This window comes from Oryctolagus cuniculus, chromosome 5 (assembly GCF_051225735.1).
Source record: "Oryctolagus cuniculus isolate XC-2025 breed Fujian yellow rabbit chromosome 5, ASM5122573v1, whole genome shotgun sequence".
Lineage (NCBI taxonomy): Eukaryota > Metazoa > Chordata > Mammalia > Lagomorpha > Leporidae > Oryctolagus > Oryctolagus cuniculus.
The window spans coordinates 33,206,783-33,221,712 of NC_142871.1; the positions used below are offsets into that span (position 1 = coordinate 33,206,783).

Here is a 14,930-nt window from a genome sequence, read left to right on the forward strand (position 1 = left end):
TCCTGGCTCCGGATTGGTGCAGCTCCAGCCATTGCGGCCATTTGTGGAGTGAACCAACAGAAGGAAGACCTTTCTCTGTTTCTTCCTCTCACTGTAACTCTACCTCTCAAATAAAAATTTAAAAACCAAAAAACTCTGCATAAAAAATTATTTTACATATCTGAAAAGCACAGTTACAGAGAGAGGGAGAGACACAAAGAGAGATAGAGAGATCTTCCACGCACTGGTTCACTCCACAAATGGGTCCAACGGCCTGGAATGGGCCAGAATGAAGCCAGGAGCCAGGAGCTTCATACATATCTTCTACTTGGATGCTAAGGCCCAAATCCTTGGGCCATCTTCTGCTACTTCCCCAGACTTATTAGTAGGAAGCTGGAACTGAAGTGGAGCAGCTGAGTCTCAAACTCATCCATATAGGATGCCAGCTTCTTACGCAGCAACTTTACTGGCAACACCGCAATGCCAGTACCTACTATTTATTTTTTATCCTTTTTTTTTTAACTTTTATTTAATGAATATAAATTTCCAAAGTACGATTTATGGATTACAAATGGCTTCCCCCACATACCGTCCCTCCCACCCACAACCCTCCCCTTTCCCACTCCCTCTCCCCTTCCATTCACATCAAGATTCATTTTCGATTATCTTAATATACAGAAGATCAGCTTAGTATACATTAAGTAAGGATTTCAACAGTTTGCTCCCACACAGAAACATAAAGTGAAAAATAATAGATGATTTTTTTTAAATGATGATGAAATCAGATAGACCTATTGTCATGTTTAATCCCAGTGAGAGTCAAGTTGGGAGTTGATAATTTCTTTTTCTTTTTTTTTTTTTTTTTTTACAGAGGGTCAGTTTAGTATGCATTAAGTAAAGATTTCAACAGTTTGCACCCCCATAGAAACACAAAGTGAAATATATTGTTTGAGTACTCGTTATAGCATTAAATCTCAATACACAGCACATTAAGGACAGAGATCCTACATGAGGAGTAAGTGCACAGTGACTCCTGTTGTTGACTTTACCAATTGACACTCCTGTCTATGGCATCAGTAGTCTCCCTATGCTCCAGTCATGAGTTTCCAAGGCCATGGAAGCCCTCTGAGTTCTCCGATTCTTATCTTGTTTAGACAAGCTCATAGTCAAAGTGGAGGTTCTCTCCTCCCTTCAGAGAAAGGTACCTCCTTCTTTGAAGACCTGTTCTTTCCACTGGGATCTCACTCGCAGAGATCTTTTGCCAGAGTGTCTTGGCTTTCCATGCCTGAAATACTCTCATGGGCTTTTCAGCCAGATCCGAGTGCCTTTAGGGCTGATTCTGAGGCCAGAGTGCTATTTAGGACATCTGCCATTCTATGAGTCTGCTGAGTATCTCACTTCCCATGTTGGATCACTCTCCCCTTTATTTATTCCATCGGTTAGTGTTAGCAGGTACTAGACTTGTTTATGTGCTCCCTTTGACTCTTAGTCCTTTCATTATGATCAATTGTGAACTGAAATTGATCACTTGGACTAGTGAGATGGCATTGGTACATGCCACCTTGATGGGATTGAATTGGAATCCCCTGGTATTTTTTATCCTTTTATGATTTTAGCATGCAAAGATTACAATTTTATATATTTAAATATAACAATATTTTTCTTTATTAACTTTGCCCTTGGTAAACTACTTTGAGAAATCTTCTTCCTACCTCTTGCACTTTTGCCATTCAATTTGAAAAACATCTGCATTTTCTTCTGGTACTTAATATCATTACTCAGTTTATACTTCAATATTTATTATATCTGAACTTTATACTGGTGTAAAGGTATGAGGTAGAGAATGTAACATTATCTTTTAAGGAAGCAGCTATTCCAATGCAACTGACTGAAGAATTCACCTTTATTCCACCAACTTTTAATAACATGTACACCATACACTAAATTCTTCAAACATGCTTACATTTATTATTAAATGTTGTATCTCACTGATTTACTATTCTTTTTCTCTGCCAATACCTCAGTGATTTATTTTTTATCAGAGAAGTTTTATGCAATTTTAAATCTTGGTGAGGAAGCCTACATCATTACTCTTTTTCACTTCAAAAAATTGTGTAGGGCATTTTAGAAATTTATTCTTCCATGTTAATTTTAGAAGTGATTGTTGGCCAGCGCCGTGGCTCAATAGGCTAATCCTCCACCTTGCGGCGCCGACACACCAGGTTCTAGTCCCGGTCGGAGCGCCAGATTCTGTCCCAGTTGCCCCTCTTCCAGGCCAGCTCTCTGCTATGGCCCGGGAGTGCAGTGGAGGATGGCCCAAGTCCTTGGGCCCTGCACCCCATGGGATAAGTACCTGGCTCCTGGCTTCTGATCAGCGCGGTGCGCCTGCCGTAGGACGCCGGCCGCGGCCATTGGAGGGTGAACCAACGGCAAAAAGGAAGACCTTTCTCTCTGTCTCTCTCTCTCACTGTCCACTCTACCTGTCAAAAATAAAAATAAATAAATAAAAAAAGAAGTGATTGTTGAAGTTTTGGAAAAAAAATATTCAGTTTAATTGATTTAGAAAAGTAGATGCTTGGTATTATTTAGTCTTCTTATCTAGAAACATGACATGTCTTCTAAATTATTTAAGTATTATAACCTCATTTTTGACATTTTGGACTTTTTAATCATATAGGTCCTACATATCTCTATTTAAATTTGTTCTTACACATTTTATAATCTTTGTTGCTACTATAAGAGAACTTTTTCATTAGAATTTTTTCCTTCCTTTCTTCCCTCCTGCCTTCCTTCCTTCCTTCTTCCCTTCCTACCTGTCTGCCTGCCTTCCCCACCTTCCCTGCCTTCCCATCCTCTCCTTCTTTGACAGGTAGAATGATAGAGAGGGAGGGAAACTTTGAGGGAAGGAAAGGCAGAGAGCTCTTCCATGCACTGGTTCAGTCCCTAAATGTTTGCAATGGCCAAGGCTAGGCCACGCAAATCCAAGAATCTGAAATTCAATCAAGGTATCCCACATGCATGGCAGGAACCCAAGAACTTGGACCATCACCTGCTGCCTCCCAAGGTATGCATTATAGAAAACAGGAATTGAAAATGGAGCTGAGACTTCAAACCTGGGCACTTTGAAATAGAATGTGTGTATCTCAACTGCCGTATTGACTGCTACACCAAACTCCCACCCCTATGGTAGTGATTTTTAAAAGCTCTCTCTTCTTGCAACTCAAACTGTGGTCCGCAGACAAACAACATCGACATCCTCTGAGAACTTGTTATAAATGCACTGCAGAACTTCTGAATCCAGATCTGCCTTTCAGAAGATTCCTGGATGATTCCCAGGTATGCTGAGGTTCGAGAAGCTTCTAACCTGCAGCCAGACTGATGATCATCACAAGAGCAGCCTACACATTGTCCCCATTCCAGTTTTGTAACCAAAATTATCACTCCTGAGTTTGTTTTTCTTTAAAAATGCATATTTTTCAGTTAAAGAAAACAAGAAAGATTCATTTTGATGCCTAAAATTGAATTTTTCAAAAGAAGTAAAAGGAAAAAGTCCATAAAGAGAAACATCCCGCTAACATTTTAATTTCTCCTCGATTAAAATTAAAACTAGATTTTTCTAGTTGGAAACAATGAATCCACCATAAAACCCTTTTAATTCCGCTCATCAGGAGATAGTTCTAAGTAATATTGAATTATGACAGTTTTACAACCTGGATCATTTAGTCTTGCTGTCATAAGGTCTCAACAATCTCATTTTTTATCACCTACTATAAATTAAAGACATATCTTGTATTATATTACCCTTTATTACATCATATATATGACAAAATGTCCTCAGTGTATTCCACAGGAAAAGCACAGCTAAGACACAGTGCTTTTAAAGGATAGATAAGAGAAACAGTCATAATTAAGAGATTTGTGTGGTGGTGGTTTTTGTTTCTTCCATAGGCTCAAGAGTATGATTCTGTGTTAGTGTTTTCCAACTTCATTTTTCAGATTTTGTTTGATGTTTTAGTCCTAGAAAAGCAAACGAAACTTACAAGATTACGTTGATGAATAGCAACATTTGAGAAGAATTCTACATTTTTTTATAGCTGGGAAGATAAAATGACCTATAACCTTTTGCATGATCTGCAAGTCTCCAGAACCTCTAAGAAAACCACAGAAGTAACCACATTTACGCACATCAGCACCAAAGCAAAACCATGTGAGCTACAAGGTGGAGATAGCAGGCTTGGGCCAGTACTCCTGGAATGTGCTAGTGACACAAACATCCAGAAGAGTGGCTCTCCAAATAAAGTCCCACCAAGAACTGTTGGGGGAAGTGTTTTCTCAGTAACAAGTCCTAACAGGATGCTGGCCTTCTTGTCACCTTCCTTGTATTCTTTCTCCTTTGGGGTTTTAACATAGGATTAACTGCCTATTCTTGACTGACAATTAATAAAATTAACCTATTAACTGCCGAACTGGCCACAGGTGTAAGCTTCTTACAGGTGAGAGTTTTCCTGAAGACAAGTTAGCTGTTCACTATGCAAGAAAGCCTGTTCTGTTGTTTCTTCCATCAGTGCAAGTAGTTAAGGAAAATCACTCCTAGCTAACCCATTTGTTCCATGGTGTTGGAACAGAATAGAAGGGAGAATGCTGAATCATGTCTAGGTAGAACAATCAGTGATGGGTGTATTCTCTCCTTGACCTGCGTGGTTCTTGATTCTCAACTAGCAGCTCCATGAATTCCCTCTGCCTAGAATGCCCTTTCTCTGATTCTGCAGAAATACCCCTGCTTGCCATTCAGGTAGTCCTTGACCACCCATTTCAAAGGAGCATCAAGTTCCTCCATCCTGTAGGACTCTGCTTTATTTACTTCAAAGCACCTATCACTGTCTGACATTCTTTTTAAATTTCAAAAGCTATCGAGCTTTCCTCATGAGAGTGTTTACTGCAAAAGAACAGGGACTGGTCTGCCTTGTTACCAGTTATATTCCCAGAACCAGAAGACAGCTTGGCCCACCAAAGGCTTCCGATAAACACTGACAAAAAGAATGAGATATGATACCCAAAGGAGTCAGCTATTACAAACAGCTAATCATCTGATGTGTCAAATATCAATGTCAATTCACAATTTAAAAAGCTAGGGTCAGCCAGATTAATTTGTTGAAAATTACAAACTCGGGGTTTATAAAATCTCCCATGTTAGAATACATTTAGATTCCAGCAATATTGTTTACCTTTCAATGCTCCTTTTCATCTATTTCTCACAGGAAGGACAAAAAAAATTCCTAGGCTTCAATTATTAAAAGCTGACTCCAAGGTTCTTATGCCTCAGGCCAAATCAGGGAGGAATACACTGATTTTAAAAAATGCCAGCAAAGTTCCTATTCTTGCAAAGAACTTACTTGATGATTTCCAAATAAACAGTTTTTCAAACACAATGAGAAAAGCATTCTCATATTTTGGGTGCTGTTGTTGTTGCCTTTTGAACCTCATAAAGTCACCTAGTTCAAATTTAAATATTATTGACTCCAAAACCACTTTACCTATTGTATAACTTTTCAATCTAGGAGGTCCACAACTCCCAGCTGTTAAGAATCTCTTAGATTGTGGAAGTGTAAAGTATAGTGCACACACACAGAAATGAACCTTGTCAAGACAAAACTGAATTAATTATTGATCCTGCTCAGTCTAGGCTTCAGAATTTCTAATTTAATACTTGATATTGTCCATCTGCTCAAAGAATCTACAACTATCAGTACCTGAAAATGTTCAAAATGCTTTTATATTGAAGAAAATAAAACAAAAAATTCAAAAATTCTTGTGGAAGATGCTGAATCCACATTCTAAGATTTGCTGTACCCAGTCAGACGTTCCAAACTCTAAGGAATAGTCAGCAGGTTCTGACGTGACCTTGGTTGATGACCTCTGGTCAGTCTGAAAAGACACTCTGTGCAGTGATTGACACCTCTGCCACTGGAGTCATATCTGGATCTGAATCCAGCCCTGCCACTGCTCTGGTGTGGACCTTAGGCTAGTCACTTGGTCTTCCCAAATATCAGTTCTCCAAATGAGGAAAAGAATAGATCTACCTCATAGTGTTGGTGTCAGAATTAAATGTACCACCACATATAAACTGCTTGGCACAGTACTGGGAGAAAGAGAAATGTGGCTAATATTCTCCCAATTTGCAGTTAATCTTTCAATCATGTAGATTATATTAGTAACACACTGAAGTTTTTCTTTTGTGTCATTAGAACAATACATATACTTCACAATTTCTTTGTGAAATGTGGCTTGCAGATAACTATTAGTACCAATTGAAGGATTTGTGCTGACATCATTTGGATCCTTTCTGTGTATCCTACTGTGCTTGTTGCTCCTGTCTCACTCTAATGCATTGTCTTGAGATTCTCATCTTTTGCCCCCTTTCTCCATTTGTTTTTGATTGCTCACTTTCTGAAGCATTTGGTTGTGAGTCTATATTAGTTGATTGTCAAGGATGGCTCTGAATCCTGCCGACATGCTCAGCACAATGGTCACACTCAGTATCTCCCTGTGATGGCCATTTCCACCCTAGTCACTACATTCTCTCTGTGAGATAAACTTAGCTTTCCACACATTGTGGTAAAGGAAAGGGGATATGGTAGGATAATACTTCTTTTGGGAGTGATAAATAAGCAGAATTAGCCCAAGACTATTCCTTTATCTTGAATTTCTAACTAATGAACCACAAACTAACTTAGCATGCAAGCAAACCAAAATCTAATTTGGGAATATATCAACCAGATCTCAGCCAATCACAAGCAGCAGAGCTTCAATCTCAGGCAACCAACTGATCAGACCATGTCCAAATAAGGCTAACACCTAGCTACAACCAAGCCATCTATTTCTGCACTTTCCTTCCCTGCTCTCTCTATAAATACTCACTGCCCACATTGTAGAGCAGAGCTCTCTGACTCTCTGGTTCTGAATGCTGCCTGCCTCATGAATCATTCTTTGCTCAAATAACTCTGTTAAATTTAATTTGTCTAAAGTTTTTCTTTTAACAGTAGAAAAAGATATTTCCTCACTGTCATATGAGTTGAAAACAGATCTCCCTGCCCCTACTGCCTGCAAAGTTGAAAGTTAATATTTCCTATATAACTCATTCAAGTATCCATTTATCTGCCACAATAACTTAGGATGATGCAACGGAATCACTTCTTGCTTTAATGTTATATGATCTGAAAACATATTTCAGGCTATAAATAAGTATGAGCTCATTAGAAGCTTCCACAATTCTTAATGATGTATATGACCATACAGGCTGAAATTCTATTTTTCTTCAGTTTTAAAAACACCAAGGGGTTTTAGTTTTATAGTGTAAATTGGTATTATTCCCCTCAAAAATATCAATAAGATCAGCTTAGTTTTTAATCTTCTATAATGTCTTCTTTTATTTTTATGTATGTATTTATTTGCAAATCAGGAAAGTTCATGGAAAACACCTTAGAAAAAATTATGCATAGATTTAAAAAACTTTTTTCACCAAAAATAAACTTGTCATCTAATCTTATTTTTCCGTGAACCTTTTGAAGTCCCCTTGTATATGAAACAAACAAAAAATTTATACTACCTGGGTTACCTCTTCTTCCCCTTATATAGTGCCCCCCCATAGCCACTACAAATTATTTTTAAAAAGAACTGGATTATCATACCACCACAAATTTAAGGAAGGACATTTTCTTTGATTTTTCTTGACTGCTGAACTCACTGTCTTCCAAGACCTTCTGCTGATAAATATGTATCAATCCACATATAATGAACTTGGTTTATTCTATATTTTTTCTTCCTCAGTAAAATCAGGATTTCCCAACTTTCTTTTGTTGCTGGGATTTTTGGTTCTTCCCAGACTTATGTAGGTACAAGTCACATGGGAAGATGGGGGATTGATGTGGTAGATATCAATGTGGGTGGTCCTCATTCTCTACAACCCAAGACATGTCTTTGCTGCTGTTTCAGCTGTCAACATGAAATCTCATAATAGGGTTGCTCAGAAAACTGCTGCCAGGAATTTGTCCTAAATTGTCTCCTTCCTTACCAATTCTTTGCATTCTTAGTTCAAGATGCATGTGGATAACAAGCTATTCTGTTCAAATGCTGTCTCCTGAGTGATGTCCTTTCTGCATGGAGCTGTGCTTCCCTATCGTTCTTTTAGCCAGTTCTACCATATGATACCACAGGATGCAGAGCCATCTGTGAAGCAGACAGAACCGTTCCACCTCAGCCAGCTCATCATTGGGAATGACAGTGATGCCACAGGGACAAACTGAAGGATAAGTAAAGTGGAGGCATGTTGGATATGAGATAACTTGTCCTGGAAAGGTTATTCTACCTGTTTCAGAATAACTACACCAAATTAATGATGGAATGTAGCTAAGGTCTCCTTGACATCATGGCCAATGGGTATAGAAAGAAAAGTTAATGATGGACAATTTTTGTCAATATGAGAAAACTATTTAGAAAATTATTTTTTTCTTAATATAATGTCTTAATGTGAGTTAGCATGCCTGAAGAAGCATAAAGGTATGGATTGAGTTATCAAAGTAAGCTAAATTTCTCCAAAGAGCATGAATGAAGAGCAAGAAAATGAGACAAGGAAGGACAAAACTCCACTTAGATGTGTGACATCAAGGTCATTGCTATGAACAACAATTGCTATAAACAGTGGTATAAACAGCCCCTAACAGACAGGAATGGCATAGAGGTATCAGCTAGACTTTGTGTTGACCAAGAGCCAGCCTGACACACAGCTAGGTCTTGGGCTTTTCCTCTTAGTTGTGAACAATTTCTTAGACACCAACATCAGATGAGCGAACACTGACTGTGATCTATCAGGACAAAAAGACCACTTCTTGATCGCATATCAAACAGATTAAAAACCAGGACATTGTCCAGGTCACAAAAATGAGCAAGCATCTGCCTAACCTGGCTAATTTTATTCTAGAGTTAACCTCACTTTATTCTTCCCATCTTATAAGAATTTAGTATATTCAATCGCAGATTACTATCACATCCAACCCATAGCATAACACTTCATGAACTTTCCCCAAAATATATAACACAGCTAACAATACTGTAAGTCCTTTCTAACATTGTTTTACAGAAATATCCCACATGTCCCCATGGGGTGTCTCCTTCTGGGTTGCAATGAACATTAAATGAAATTTATTCAACTACAGGTGTGTTTCTGGTAGTACTAGGCATAGGACAATGACACACTATTCTGCTGGGGCCTCCTGCAAAGTTCACAGAATGCTCCCAGAGTTGTTTTCAGAAGGAGAGAAGCAGATAAAGCACTTATGCATCTGCTCCCCCCTCAATTGGGCCAATGATTTTCCTTGGGAGTATTAACACACCCATACTTCTAAACTATGCATAGGGTTATCCTTAGCATATTCTTACCATGTTCCTTGGTGACAGAGCAAACTTGTGAGTAAGCCAAATTTCTATCCCAGCTGCATCTTCCATCAAAGATGCCAGCCTCTTCTTCAGTTCCCTTAAGGAGCTTTTGGCAGCATTATGATCTTCCATAGACACTTCAAGCACATGGGATTCCTTTGGACACAAAAGCCACATATTTGACTGCACTACAGCCTGAGACATTGGGAGAGCCTTCTCTTGTTCTGGATTTTACTCTACTCAAAGCTGACAGCTTTTTAAGTCATACCCTTAATAAACTGGCAGTATTGCCATACAGGCTTCCAAAAGCTACATTGGCCTACCAAATATTGAAGGATGTACAAAGCTCAACCATTCATTCTTTACTTTAATCAAGAAACCCATCTTTTCATGCCCAAGACTCATAGATTGTAAAAATCACTGAGATGTCAGAGCCCCATATTTTCAGGAACATATATACCCTAAAGTACTTAGCATATTTGAAAGTTTCTTGTACTAGCCACATAATATCATCAATGAAATGGATGAGTATGATGTCCCATGAAAGAACAAAACAGTTCTAGGAATGAATTGCATCAGTTCATGAAAGATTAACATTTCTGACATCTTCGACGCTTTGATTTAGAAAAAAGAAAGCATTTGTAAGATTCCAATATGGAGTTCATAGTTGGAAAAGTTCCTCCAATTATAGTGACTACTTGACTAATCCCCTTATTCTCCCAGGTACCCATGTTTTTCACTCTGGCCACACTGCAGAGTTCAATGGGAATAATAGAAGAAACACTATACATGTATCAAGAAAAATCACTACACCTATATCTTTAATGATGGTATTTCTGTGAGTATTTTTTGCTTCCCTTTTGAGATAAGGGATAAATTTAACACTTTAGGGGCCAGCATTGTGGCATAGCGAGTAAAGCTGCCACCTGCATGGCCAGCATCTCATGTGAGTAACAGTTCAAGTCTTGGCTGCTTCACTTCTGATCCAGCTCTCTGCTATGGCCTGGGAAAGCAGATGTCCCAAGTCCTAGGGCCCCTTCACCCACTCAGGAGACCCAGAAGTCGTCCTGGCTCCTGCCTCCTGGCTTTGGATCAGCTCAGTTCCAGCCATTGCAGCCATCTGGGGAATGAACCAGCAGATGGAGGGCCTCTCTCTCTCTGCTTCTGCCTCTCTGTAGCTCTGCCTTTCAAATAAATAAATCTTTTTTAAAAAATAACATTTTATGCATAATACCTCTGCACCAAAACAATACAAATGTCTTTGAGAAAAATTAAATGATATAAATAAATAAATAAGGCTTACATGTTTATGGATCAGAAAAGTCACATTAGTAAAATGTCAATCAAGCTTAGTTGGTCAATGTAATCAATATTCTAGCAGACTTTTTTTTGAATAAATCTCCAGGCTGATTTCACATGATTCAAGTCATATTTTCTCCCATCCATGTACTAATCAGGCCTGACCCTGCTTACCTTCTGAGATTAGACAAGAGCAGGCAGATTTAGGGTGGTATGGCCATAGACTAGAGTCATATTTTCTACTTTCTTACATGTCTCCTAATTCTTAGGAAATATATTTAAAAAGCACAAAATGTCTTTCACAACAGCAACATACATGCATAAATCAACTTATATTCTCTAAAAACTTAGACTACAAAAGCTCTAGCATAGAAAAAAAAAAAAAGCCCCAGGAAACATAAAACAAAATGACAGAGGCAGACTAAATATATTTGTTAGAAGAGTAAATTCAGAGGGCGGTGCTGTGGCAAAGAAAGTAATGCCGCTGCCTGCAATGCCAACATCCCATATGGGTGCCAGTTCAAGTCTTGGCTGCTCCACTTCTGATCCAGCTCTCTGCTATGGCCTGGGAAAGAGTGGAAGATGGCCCAAGTGCTTGGTCCCCTGCACCCAAATGGGAGACCCAGAGGAAGCTCCTGGCTCCTGGCTTGAGACTGGACAAACTCCGGTCATTGCAGCCATTTGGGGAGTGAACCAGCGGATGGAAGACCTCTCTCTCTCCCTCTGCTTCTGCCTCTGCCTCTCTGGAACTCTGACCTTCAAATAAAAATATAAATCTTTTTTTAAAAAAAGAATAAATTCAAATTTCCTAAATTTAATTCAAAAGAAGATAAATATTCTAGGATAACTTATAAGGCAGCACTCAAACTATGCTTCTTGGAAAACATATGCCTAAATAAATCCATTAGAAAGATTACAAATGAAAAAATGAGAGTGAATAACCTTGGCAAAAATAAAGTAAAACACACAAAATTGGTAGTATTGATAAATTTAATGGTAAAATACTTAAAATAAAGGGTAGAACAGCAACAGTTACAAACAGGTATAATCAATAAGAAAAATAGAACAGTTATAAACTTTCTGCCTAAAGGCTTCTTTGAATAGTTCATGTACAGGTCTACTGGTAACAAATTCCCTCAGAAGTGTGTGTGGGAGAAAGTGTGGGAGAAGTCTTCTTTTTGCTTCCATTTTCAAACACATTTTCAACAGTGTAAAATTCAAGATGTATTTATGTTTCAGAACCTTAAAATTGTCTTAATTTGCAGACTGTCTGACAAGAAATCTGTGATCATTCTTCTCTTTGATTCTTTGTCTTTTATCTCTAGTTGTTTCTTAAAATTTCTATTCTTGATCAAATTTGGAAACATATTTGACTATCTTTTATTGAATACTTTTCTGTCTCCCACTTGCTTTCATCTGAGATTCTAGTAACTCATATGGTAGACTTGATATTGTCCCACAAGAGTCTTCATTTGCTTCAGTCATTTTTCCTCTGTGCTTCATTTTAGATAGTTTCTCTGTCTTAAAGTTCACTGAACTTCTACATTGTCCGGTCATCTATTTACCCCATTCAATCCTATTTTCCATTTCAGATATATACTGCTGAGGGTACTTCCAAAAGTTCATGGAGAAATAGAATTAAAAGATAAGTTTATTTTGGCAGAAAAAAATTTGAAGTCCATGCATAGTTTTCTCATAGTATGTCTTTCCCCTGAGCTTTTTGAAGAATCACTCCACCCTCCAAATTCTTCAATTATTGAAGTTTCATTTAGGTTATTTCTGTCTTCATCAAATTCATGATTTTCTCTACCATCCTGAATGTATGAAGCACATTTGTAATTGCTGTTTTAATACATGTACCTGCTAGTTTAAACATCTTTTTCCCTCCTAGGTTTATTTCTATTTTTCATTTGATGAGAGTCATATTTTCTGTTTTCTTATATGCCTGTAGTTTTGTGTAGGATGCCATTCATTGTAAATTTTATGTTATCCCTTTGCTGGGTTTTGTTGTATTCCTTTAAATAGCATTGGGTTTTGCTCTGGCATGTAGTTAAGTTACTTGGAATCATTTAAATCATTTTGAGGCTTGTCTTTAACTTTTATATGGTATGTTGAGAGCAGACTTTAGCATAGAGTTAATTTATCCCCACAATGAAAGTGGAACACTTCTGAGCACTCTACCCAATGTCTTTGTATGATGGATTATTTCAACTTGCATGATGGAAACTTGAACTACTCCCAACCTGTTTGAGCTCTGTTTGAGAATTGTTCTGCCTATTTTCCATGTGATGCTTTCCTGTGGTCTCAGGTAGCATCTTCTCATACATTATAGAGATCAATATTCATTAAGTACTTGTGGGAACACCCTGCAAGGGCCCAAGCTCTTGGACCATCTTCTGCTGCTTTCCCACGTGCATTAGCAGGGAGGTGGCTTGGAAGTGGAGCATCTCAGTCTTGAAACCATGCTCATATGGGATGCCAGAGCCGCAGGCTGCCCCTTTACCTGCAATGCCACAGTTCAAGCCCCATAATTTGAACAGATTTAAAATGAGAAAATCCTACCCTGATTGCCTGCTCTCCTAGAAGGAGAAAGGGATTTCTAGAAAGTCACTTTTGTTCCCTCTTCCTGGAATCAATTAACTGTTCTACCATGACAAAATAAGTCATTAACATAAGCCCTGTTGGGCTTCCAGTGCTCCTCTCATATTAAAATTGCCTTCTAAAAGCACTGCAAGATTTCTGCCTCTTTTGACTAAGGCTGGCAATTTCACACTTGTGAATTACCCAAATTTAGACCCCAGAGACTTCAAATGCCTACAAGTTCCCAAAGAACTCACCAGCATTTGCTCAGAGTAACTCATCCTTCTTGCCAAGGACTTGATGAATAATTCCCTGTGCTGATCCATCTTTATATTTGTTCAAAGATAAAAACTGCTTTTAGTGGTGCTCAGCCCTGAAAGTCTATTCACCAATACAGTGCCATAACTTACGCTATAATAGCAACCACTGTGAAATGATACTGACCCTAATGGCCTTATTGCTATTTTTAGCATGGTTTTGGATGTGTGTATTCATTTTCCCACAAAAATCCCACATGTAGAAGGTAGCCAATAATATTTGTTTCTCTCTAATTGCAACTAATAAAAAAATGCAAAAGAAATCATGTACTATAATCCTAATAGGATTGTGCAAGTAAATATTATGTAAGTGTGTTTCAATAAAAGAATGAAATCATTAACAAATTAGTATGTTACCATAAAGAAAATAGCTAATTTTAAAGTATGAGTTAAATATAACCACAGCCACTTTTCAAATCCACAAGCTTTCTTTCAACTTTGTTTAAACTGTTACTTCATTATCAAACTATTTCTTCAAAGTAAGCACCAATGTAAATTGCAACACAAGGGAGATAATCTAAATTAGGAATTAATGCTAATTTTACCATATGAATTTATATATATACAAACTCATCCATACCCTGTAAGTTTTAATATTGCTTTTAAATACACAAGAAGAAAAATTACATTAAAAGATAAGATACTAACCCATCTTCTTAATTGAAACAAGGAAATTGCATTTGAAGTCAACTTTCAGACTTCTCATTGATAAATTGAATGTACTTGAAACAATTTAAATAACTATGAAATAATTTACTTGCTTATGTTGTACAAAGCAGTATCCTTCACCATCTTATTGGAATAGGTGAGCCCAGGGTAGGGTATTGTGAAGCCACAGGTTAAGTTACCACTTGCAATGCTGGAATCCCATTTTGGAGTGCTGGTTTGAGTCCCAGATGCTCTGCTACTAATCCAGCTTCTTACTGATGTGCCTAGGAAGACAGCAAATGAAGGCCCAAATTTGGGCTTCTGCCTCCCGTTTGGGAGGTGCAGATAGCGTTCTTGGCTACTGGCTTCAGTCTGGCCCTAGCCCTAGCTTGGCTGTTGCTTCTACTTAGGGAGTGAACCAGCAGATGGAAGATTGATATCTCTCTCTCTCTACCATTTCAATAAAAAAATAAATAAATATTTTTAAAAAGTAATACGTGGGCTGGGGCCGCAGCTCACTAGGCTAATCCTCCGCCTGTGGCACCGGCACCCCCGGTTCTAGTCCCAGTCGGGGTGCCGGTTCTATCCTGATTGCTCCTCTTCCAGCTCTCTGCGGTGGCCCGGGAGTGCCCTGCACCCGCATGGGAGACCAGGAGGAAGCACCTGGCTCCTTGC

General features: G+C 38.3%; 1 long non-coding RNA gene across 9 annotated transcripts in view; it reads right to left on the minus strand.

Moving 5' to 3' along the window:
* The window catches only part of LOC108177478 (uncharacterized), a 252,914-nt gene that overhangs the window by 212,312 nt on the left and 25,672 nt on the right, over positions 1 to 14,930 (minus strand). For 2 of the 9 annotated variants that reach the window (XR_016233706.1, XR_016233704.1), the window contains exon 3: positions 14,366 to 14,539. The exons of 5 other annotated variants lie outside the window; for them this stretch is intronic. This is a non-coding gene — a long non-coding RNA (uncharacterized LOC108177478). Of the gene's footprint in view, positions 1 to 3,668; positions 3,997 to 9,414; positions 9,568 to 14,365; positions 14,540 to 14,930 lie in introns of those variants that run through there. 2 more of the 9 variants (XR_016233702.1, XR_016233699.1) reach the window with 2 other exon arrangements.